The sequence below is a fragment of the Camellia sinensis genome, chromosome 7 (genome assembly GCF_055761805.1).
Source record: "Camellia sinensis isolate YWXY chromosome 7, ASM5576180v1, whole genome shotgun sequence".
NCBI classification, from domain to species: Eukaryota; Viridiplantae; Streptophyta; class Magnoliopsida; order Ericales; family Theaceae; genus Camellia; species Camellia sinensis.
This window is the reverse complement of record NC_138967.1, coordinates 105,265,628-105,276,571: the sequence shown is the minus strand read 5'-3', so window position 1 is coordinate 105,276,571 and position 10,944 is coordinate 105,265,628.

The window sequence follows — 10,944 nt, the reverse complement described above, 5'->3', positions numbered from 1 at the left end:
AGCCTTTCTTGCATCCACAATGCTTCCGTCCAGAGCGAAATTCTTCATACCGGCGCTCTCCGGCAATATAACTTGACTTCTGGCCCTTCCGGCCACAGCTGATTCTCTCGCCCCTGCAGGGCCCTATTCTGGCTGGGATTCTCCCACTACATCTGGTTGATCATCGAGCCATCCAGTGGCCTCTGCCGATTCCTCATTGTCGAACCAGTTGATTGCGGCGTCTCCTGATTCTTGATCATCGAAAAATTACAGGTTGGAAAAGTCCTCCTCTACAGCTGTCAAATCATCTGCCCCTAGCCCAAATCCATCCCCCTGGATCATGCACAGCTCTCCTGTCTCTGGTAATTCTATACCCAGCCCAATCTGGCTTCTTGGTAAGATGTACTCGCTTGGATCATAGACTTTCCCAGCAAAACTCTGTCCAGTCCCAGATTCAACAACCCCATTCTCTCCTGAAGTCTGCCCTTCCCCATCTTCGATGGCCACCACCGTCGGCTCTGGTTGGGTTGTGGAGACGTCCAACATGCACAAAAAGTTAGTGCAGTCGGGGAGGAACACCTCCGGCTTAGGTAGGTGGGTGGGAGTAATATAGATGCTAGGATCGTAAGACACGACCCCAGTCTGGATAAAGTTGACTCTTTTGGGAGGTGGATTTTGGTTGTGTGTAGGGAGGGGGTTGGTTGTGACGTTGGGTTTTTCTGGCGGCAAAATCACATTTTTGTCAATGAGGTCTTGAATCTCGTGACGCAGCCTATAACATTGGTCAGTATCATGGCCATGCTGCTGGTGATATGCGCAGTACTTGGCCGGGTTGTGAGAGGGAGGGAGTGGATTCGGCAATGGCCTCGGCTCTAGGGGTTTCAGATGCCCCTTTCTGATCAAGACCCCCAGAGCCTTAGACAAAGGCATGTATAGTGGGGTGAAGGTTCTTTGGCCTCTGGGGGGGTATTTGGAGGTTTGAGTATTGCTTCCAGATGCACCGGAGAAGGGTGTGGCTGCCATGGGCCTTGGAAGGGGAGGGGGAATGGTGGTGACCATACTGACTTCCGAGGCTCTTGCGTTTGCAGCGCCACTCGGGCCTGCATTGTTATTTCAGTTGAAAGTCCTCCTCGGTTGCTCCCTATCCTGGTCAAACAGACCTTGCTTCATTGCATCTTCGATTTGCACTCCCATTTCGTGTAAATCTGAGAAAGTGGGAAAGGGGAGTACAATCATTCTCTGCATCAACTTTGGTTGGAGATTGCGCACAATCATCCGGATTTGGTCCTTGTCAGTGGGCCTTAAAGTCATCATCAACGCCTTTGCCCTCCACCGGGTTACAAAATCCGAGAAAGTTTCCTTGGGCTCTTGCCTCGTCGTTTCGAGATCACGAGTTGTAATCTCAATTTGAGTGTTGTACGAGTATTGCGCGACGAAGGCCTGAGCCATTTCATCCCAATTTCTTTTGACCTCATCCTCTAACTTCGCGTACCAGTGGGCGGCCACACCCGACAGGGTTCGGCCGAACAGTGAAAGCTTCTGTGGTCGGGTTAGGCCCATTGGCCGCAGGATGTCTGAGAATAGCCGAAGATGGACCATTGGGTCTCCAGATCCGTCGAAACGGTCAATTTGCGGCATCTTGAACCTATCGGGCAATGTCACGGCCACATCGGTATATCCATCTTCGATATCCGGAATAGCCCTTACCCCTTGGGATTTCTTGAAGAGCTTCTCAAGCTTGCTCAATTTCAGAGCTGTATGATCAATCTCGAACTCGAAGGGAGAGTCCGGGTGATTGGGTGTATGGGTCTTGGACAGTTGTGGTGGAAGCGGGGGCGGAGCTGGCCCCATTGGAAGATTCGTGTCCTCTTATAGGTTCTGGATATTTGGCACAGTGTTCTGGGTGTTAGGCAAAGCGTTCTAAACAGTAGGTGCCTGCTCGGGTAATGGAGCCCCTAGCGGAGGAGGGACTTGGTGTGAAGCAGATGCCGCATTCTGCTGTTGCAGCCTGGTAATCAGTTCGACCTGTTAGGCCATGATCTCAGCCTGTTGTTTGGCAAACTCATCCCGGCGAATGGCGTCCTGTTGCATGGCTCTCATGGTTTCTTGCATCTGACGCATCATTTCCTCGACTCCTGTCGGTGTTGCCATACTACCTTAGTTCGTCCGAACTATTGGCAAGTCTATTTCTATAGCAGTAATTGGGATCCCAATCTGACTGTCCACTGACGGGGTAGTCCTCTGCTCGGAAACACTGCGCTTCCTCGATCTCTGCCTGATAACCGGGGGTAGAGAATGGAACACTGGCTGTCCGTCAAATAGATCCTCGGATCGATTGAGTCGACGACCTCGTGTCCAAAGTGCTTGGGGAATGTCTGCTGGGTTGGAAGCAATTGTGCTGGAACTGCCCTAGCAAAAGATAAATAAAGCGAAAAGGAAATAAATAAACAGATAAACTGACAGCATAACAGCTTAAAATAAATGCATGACACACAGCCCGGCATAACAACACACGGTTGACAAGCTGAATACACACTGTCCTCCAACACTGATTATTATCCCTGAATCACTGTCCTCAAAGACTGAATCTGATACCCGCAGATAACTGATTCTCAAATACTGACTGATGCCCGCAGGCCTGATACCCACAATACTGAACTGATGCCTGCAGGCCTGATGCCCAATCCCTGTAAACTGATACATGCATTCGTATGGAGACGCACCCCAAAAGCACATAACAAGTAAGTGAGAGCCAAAACACCCCTATGTTGGGGTAGGGTTTCCCTGTCCTATTTTGTCAGGAGCTAGGGTTTCACTACGCACACAGCGGTTTCAAACAACCTATAAACGGGTAAGCAACCTGTCCTAGTTTGGAATGGTCACTATGGATCCGAATATGCACTAGGTCGAATGGTCAAAAAGGGTGCCCCGGTAAAACCGGGGTTTGTGTTCCCATACTGGCAGAGCCCACAACCGGTCAGCCTTATGGTCATGCCTTGACAAGACAAGCCTCCGGCAAACCGTTCAGGAATAGCAGATGGCAAAAACGGTGTCCTAGGCGCACCAATGCAAATGCAATGCAAAGAAACACACAAGTGTAGTCAAAAACAGATATCATGAGTTCGAGTCAAGTTCTCTAAATCCCCAGCAGAGTCGCCAGAAACTGTAGACGTCCCCCGAACGCCCCGGGAGGAACGAGCTCCCATTCTGCTCATTTGGGGTCACTACAGCTCAGGACTCTCAAATTGTCGCGGTTCTAAGTCTGAATCAAAGAGTCCAAATCCGGCAAATCGTTTTGAGAAGACTGATTTTTTGGAAGAAGTGCCAAACATGGACTGCTTCACCAGATACAGAGTCGCCACCTAAATATTTTATTTTGGGGAAATTTAGGAAACCCTGACTCGGTGCCAAAGGCCACGTGTCCGTCATCATCAAAGTTGCCTCGGCTCGGGAACTTGGGTACGATTGGAGAAGGTCACTTCGTGAGCACCCCCGCTCGCCCGATCAAAGATCGGCCTCTACTAACCATGATATCAAGCTTTGAAAACATTGTGTGTCCTTATTCCGGTTATTAGCCTAGGTTACTATGTGATGCGCACAGCATACAAATATAGACTGGATCGCCCGAATTGGAAGAAAACATTTCATGTTTGTTTTTTGAAAGATGGTTTGCTACTCGCAAGTAGGCTTAAAATGCAGATTTTGCCACCCTCGGGTGGGCTTAGAAAAGATGGTTTTGCCATTATCTAGTGGGCTTAAAACAAACAGTTGATGATTTATTCCAATCCAAGTAACCCAACCTTCACCCACAGGCATTCAGGTAGTTATTTCACATAAGCAAATAGCCTCATGGTAAGCATGCTATTCATGGCAGTCACTCACGCGCATGCAAGGATGCTAAAGCATAAAAACTCACCGAGTACTCCGAGCCAAAACAGAAACTACATTAGAAATCATGCATGATCCTAAGTATACAGAAATGCCTAATGCAACACATGCAAAAATGCAAACTATAGCAGGCTCGGCTATTCTAAACATGGCATATGGAATGCTACAGCTAACATGTATTCAACTTGGAAATTGAAATACAATGCAGTTAGTATGATGCGCCGAGCCTGGTGCACGCAAAACACATGAATGATGCAAACATGCTGTCATACTGTATGCTAATTGAAACATGCCTTAATCTAACCATCATAAGCAGGTAAATAAAAGGGAAGAAAGACGTGGGGTTGGAAGACATACATCACACTCACCCACACTTATTACAGTTATGCCCTCGTGCAGAGGGTCCGAATAAATATACAGTCCCGAATAAAAGAATAGTATAGTCCAAATAAATATTACAGTCCGAATATGTACAAATTCCTAATTAATTAACAAATTAACTAAGAAAATAAATAAACTGGCATGCAAGCCAGGGACTGCCTTGATTCCATTCTGGATGATGAATGATGCATGCCCGGGTTGCCTTTGCGCGGAAATCCATGACGATGCCCCAATTAGCCTCTGTTTGTACCTGTTCTTGAAATGCGTGCCAAGCCTCGGAAGATCGCTGATTCTTGATTTGCTGCAACAGAGAGCAGGAAAGGGGCATAGCAATGTATTTTCACAGATATATGCATGCCTCGATCCTCGTGCCACCAATCACGCATCTCGATGCATGATGGCCAAGGAGTCAAATTGCACAATTTAATATGGAATGAATACACATATAAACACAACAAGAACCTAACTCCATCATGGATGATCCGGAGTGTCGGTGACTAGGGAATTGAGACACGTTCCGTCACTCAGAGTACGGAACGCACCTCGTTTCCCGTGCCCAGGCTAACTCCTATCCCGAACACGATGCAATATGCATGACATGCATGAAATGCAACTAAGATACAATCCTAACATACACAATGTCATGGAATGGCATACACGCTGCACGAGGTAATACACAACCGAGCACACACAATGCTATGGATGAAATGGCATACGCAATGCAATAATGGGCTTACACCAACATGAGAGAGCCTCAGCCACACTCACATGGGAGGCCATCAGATAAAAACAAGACAACTCGAAATGCGTGCATGCGTGCACGCAAACCGAGGACCGACCCTCAGGCACCGAAATGCCACTCTAATGAGACATGGAATATGGCATACTATAATGCAAAAATCAAAGGTAAAATGAGATGCAAAACAGCCCCGAAACCCGGTAAAATGAAACCCGATGCATGGAACGAGCCCCGAAACGTGGATTTTGGCGCATGAAATGGCCTATAGCTATGCAATGCATGCATAATTTGAACATGAGATGAAAATACAGATGCAAGAAAGCCCCTAGATAAGAATTTTTACAGTTCAAAGCATGGCCAAACAGCAAACACAAATAGGGCAAAAATAGCATGCAAAAATGGCCCTAAATGTGAGATAATGAAACAACTCGCAGCTTCTGACCCCAAAAAGATTAGGGCCCTTCAACAAAGTTGAAGAGGGGCCCAAAATATGATCTTTTACATTTTATAGCAAACCACAAAAACCAGCACAGGTATAGCTAAACTCTCATGCAAGAAATGGGCCAAAAGGTGGCCAAAGAAGCAAGTAGTGGTTGCTGGCCTTAAACACAAAGGGGCCCTTCAACAATGTTGAAGAGGGGCCAAAAATAATGCAATTTACAGTTGGTGGCCAGACCCAAAACAGTATGCAAATATGTCCAAAATGCTATGCAAAATGAGGCCAAAAAGAGAGATATAACATAAAGTATATAAAAGATGCCTCAAACTATGAAAGTCCCTTAATGAAACATGAAGAATGGGCCAAAATAAGACTGTTTTCAGTTCTGAAAAGAGCCCAAAAACAGAAGCACAATAGGCTAATAAATCATGCAAAAAAGGGGACCAAAGAGGGGTATAATGACAAGTGGCACATGGAGGTCCCAAACAGTAATGAGCCCTTCTTCAATGTTGAAGAGGGGCTCAAATTAATCCTATCTACAGTTTACATCATACTCCAAAACAGATCATACACAGGCCAAAAATATTATGCAAGATAATGGCATATAAGAAGGATAATGAAGCAAGTGTATCAAGGGGGCCTCAAACAATGAGAGGCCCTTAAGAAAAAGTGAAAAGGAGCTCAAAAAAATGCCACTTTCAGTTAGGGCCGGAGCTTAAAACAGCAAGCATGTATGGTTAAGAAATGATACAAAAATAAGCTCAAAAGAGGGGAAATAGAACTTACCCTTGAAGACAAGTCTTTAGCAACTCTTGGCTTGAGTTTACAGCACCCCTAAGCTCTGGAGAACACCCTCAAACTGCTGGAGTGGAGGATGGAAGGGTAGGGCTTGGTGGTGTAGTGTAAAATGGTGTAGGGTTTGAAGAATGGAAGCTTGGAGATGGAGAGGGAGAGAGATATATTGCAAAGGGCTTGAAGGGAAATTTTCTAACCCTTAGGACAGAGCTGGCCAGCCAAGTATCTGGACCAAAGAGGGGGGAAAACGAGAGAAAGAAATGGGGGGAAAACAAGCCAAGTTTCCCCCCAAAAGTTGTCCCCCCCGGATACAGATTTTTTGGGGGAAAAAAGTGTATAACTGTAATGTACACATTGCAAGGATTATGGCCGGCCACTTTTTGGAGCTGCAGGTGGCCGGCGGGCCACCCCCTATGGCCGGCCAACCAAGGGTCAAAAAGGTCAAAAGATTTTCTGGCCGGCCACCACAAAATGTTGTCCTCCCAGGTGTCCTCAACACAACCCTATGGTTCAAAATTGCCAACTATAAAACAAGAGCGAGAATAGGCCATTTTTAGGAAGGGTTCAAAAGGGTCAGGTGGAATTACTGGCCGGCCACCAACTTTTGGTGTCCTCCCATGTGTCTACAACACAAATATGTGGTTAAAAGTTCAAGAAAATGGCCCAAGGGTGTTCAACATTGGCTCGGAAGTGAGAAAAAGTGGGCGTCGGAGGGCGCCGGAGGAATATAACTGGTTGCTGAAACAATTGCTGGCCTCCCACCCTTCTACGGCCTTCCTAGGGATGAAACAGAGGTACCTACCAAAAATGAACGAAAACCGATGCAAAACGAATGTTCGGGGGCCAGAACACGCAGTTCGGGGCCCCGAAAACTGCCTATTAAGCACCGAAAATGGCATTCGACCACAAAGTGGGTCTCTCAGGCCTCAGTGTCCCTCAAAAGGGAGTAAATAAGATGCATGCCAAAAAACGGAGCAATAGGAGATGGTTAAGCTGTCCCGAACCGAGGCATACGGCCTGACGGCTCTGAAAATCGAGAACCGGGCTCCGAAATGGGCAAAATGGCCTACAGCCACAAATTGTAGCCCACGGCCACTAAGAGATGGTCTACGGGACCTCTCCCTCCCCTCAGGAAAAGAAACAGAGAAAACCGAGCCTGGTTCACAAACCGAGGCAAGGCATAGAAGAGGGTTCGAAAATCCGGAGGTAGGGCTCGCAGCCGAGACTCTGAAACTTCTGAACGAGCACGATATGCAATATCACCAAGCGCTCAACTGGTGACGTCTGAGTCTCAAGGTCGGTCAAAAATGGGGTGTCTACACCTGCCAGTAAATTTGGTCGGCCGACCAGTTTCCTCTCCTGGTTTCTGGTTTTCTGCAACAAAGGGAAAGAGAGAGGCACGACAAAGTATTTACAAGACCTGTGTGCACAACCACTCTCCCCATCATTGCATAAGCTCAAGGGAGTGTAGTCCTCGACCCTTGGGCCACCAATTATGCATTTCGATACATGATGGCTGTGGAGCCGAATTGCACGACTCAATGTGAAATGAATGCACATACAAGTATCTAAAGCCAACAACTCCGTCATGGGTAGTCAAGAATGTCGGCGACCGGGAATCGAGGCACGTTTCGTCACTTTGAGTACGAGACGTCCCTTGTTTCCCGTGTTCAGATTAACTCCTATCCCAAACACAATGCAACAAACATGGCATGCACAAATGCAACTCTAGCATGCAATCCCAATGCAATGCAACTAAGTGATGTAAACATGCAAGGGATAACATGCAAACATGCAACTAGCATACACAATGCTATAAGCTACATGGCATGCACAATGCTCATGACACTAGCATACGCAATGCACATGGAACTAATATACCCAATGAGATGAACAAGGCATGCACAATGCAATGATCAATCATGCGACAACGTGGCATACTCAATGCTATGAACTACAATGGCATACTCGATGCAAAATGGACTTAAACCAAAATGGATGGGCCTCAGCCACACCCAAATTAGTGGCCAAAGATGATAAAAACAAGGCTCCAAAACTCATGCAAACATGCCCAATGCAATGGCCCCAAGCCTAAGGCATAAAACACAACTTTCCAAATGCATTGAAAAGGATGAAATATGGAGTGCAAGGACACATGTTCCAACTCTGAAATGGCATACAAAATGACTCCAAATGATGTAAACAACTCACACAATGCATGTTGAATGGCTCAAGCATCGAAACTAGTGAAGTGTATTATACTATAGGCATGCAAGGCAATACTCAAATGGCCAAACCAACTCCAAACATACCCTATGCAGGCCAGAATAGGGGCAAAAGTGAACTAAGATGATGGCTTGAAAGGCACAAAAATGAAGCTCATGCAATGGCTCACAAATGGGGTATAATGATGCAACTCTCAAGCACATTGAAAGAGTGACAAACATGAGAACATGGCTAAGAAATAAGATCTGAAATAACATTCCTCATAATGCCAAAACATGCAAATACCTCAAGTTAAGCATGCAAGGGACCTCAAAAACTCAAAGCTAGGCAAGGCTATTACACTACAAGCATGCATGGCAAGCATCATTTGACCAAGAGGCCTCAAAACATAGCTAAGGCAGCCCAAAAAATGAACAAAATCAGTTTAGATCATGGCCAAAATATGCTAGAATAGAGGGCCAAAACATCATGCAATTCAAGCTAGTAAACATGATTTACACTACAAGCATATGAAACATATGAGAGGCTACCAAACCAGCCAAAAATAGAATCATGGAATGCCAAACGATGGCTAAAAACCCACTAAGACATGACCAATACATGCAAGAATGAGGTGCTACTTTGGTAAGCCATGAAAGGGATTATTCTACACATGCAAGAGGCAAACACAAGGTGACCAAACCAGCCATAGACAGAGTCTAGGCAGGTCCCAAAAGTCATCAAAAAGGGCCTGAACCAAGCCTTGGAAGTATGAAAGTATGTGCTCCTTTGAAAGGCCAAAAATGAAAACAAACAAGGCCAAAAGAGAGAGGGTCTCCCCTCTCTAATTTAGGCCCTCAAAACCACATGCTAACCATTGAAAATCCGTTGGATTTCAGTGGCTAAAGGGCCAAGCAAAGATCAACACAAAGGTCTCATGGCATGGCACAAAACAAGGCTAAATAGAGCGTGCAAGAGGGTAGATGATCCTCAACACCAAAAGAGCCTTAAACAAACATGAAAAACACTTAAATATGAAGCTTTTTTCAATTGACAACAAAGCCTAAATATGCATGCTAGTATGGCTAAGAGAATGATCAAGATAGAGCTTAAAAAGAGGAAAAATGAGTTACCCTTGAAGCTCAGCAAAATCAGCAAGTTTTGGGACCAAAAACCAACTCTTCAACCTCTCAAAATACCCTCCAAAAACCTTAGATCAATGGTGGAGGTGTATGGCTATGAGGTGTGGTGCAATAGGTCAAGAACAATACACACTTTGAGCCAAAATATAGAGATATAGAGAGAGATATGTATTTTGCCTTCAACAAAATTCTCAACCTGTACAAATAAGAGGGAGGGCCTCTCTTATAGAGGTTTGAAGCTAAAGCTTTCTCAAGAAACTAAAAGCTTGGATGCAAATCCTCCATACACGTGTATGGAGGATACAGTCTGTGCCTTCCAACTAGCACAACTGGCATCCATTCAGTCAGACAAAACAGGAGGAAACCTGCCGCCCAGAAAAGGTGGTCGACCTGCTACTTTTAGTGGTCGGCCGACCACCCAAAGTAGTTTCCCAAAAACAAAGTGGTTGGCCAGGGTAATTGGTGGTCTCCACACTGAAAGCAAGCCAATGGTGGGGTGGCAAACTAGAAAATGTGGCTCAAAGATCAAGAAAACCAGTTTCTCCACCAGAAAATCGGCTGGGCGGGGAGAAAAGTGGTTTCCAAGGAGAAGGCTGGTCTCCCACCCTTCTACCACCTTCCAAACAAGGAAAACAAGGTTCGTGCCAAGAACGAACCAACACGGATGCAAAACGAGAGTTCGGGAGGCAAGACGCGCTGCTGGGGGCTTCGGAAACTAGCTGTTGAGCACAAAAAGTGGCGTATGACCACAAAAGTGGTCTCCCGGACCACAGTGTCCCTCTAGACAGAGGAAACAAGGTGTGTTCCAAAAAAAATGCCAAACGGAGAATGTTAAGCGGTCTCGAACTGAGGTGCACGGCCGACGGCTCCGAAAACTAGAAACTAGTCTCCAAATGGGAACAGTGGCCTACGACCACTGAGAGATGGTCTACAAGACCTCTCCCTCCCTCCGGGAAGAGAAAACAAGACTTAGTCCGCAGACTGAGTCAAAGTACAAAGGGTCCCGTGGTCCGGAGGCGAGGCTCTCAGCCAAGAACTCCGAGACCTCGAAACGAGCACAACATGCGCAATCACCAAGCGCTCAATTGGTGACATCTGAGTCTTAAGGCCGGTCAAAAATGGAGCGTCTACAGTTACACAAAATGGTTATTCAAACCCACATAAATACAGCCGTTGGCTTACAAACAGAGTTACAGCAAAATGAGAGCCTTGTACTCTCAACACATATTTCATCGCCTTTAGTTAGGCGGAGATCACCACATCTTTTCCTGCAAAAAAATCCCGTAGGGTGAGCATAAAGCCCAGTAAGAAATCCTTAACAAAGTATATACATTTTATACAAGTCTCAAGAGATGAAATGCACATGTCATGCTATG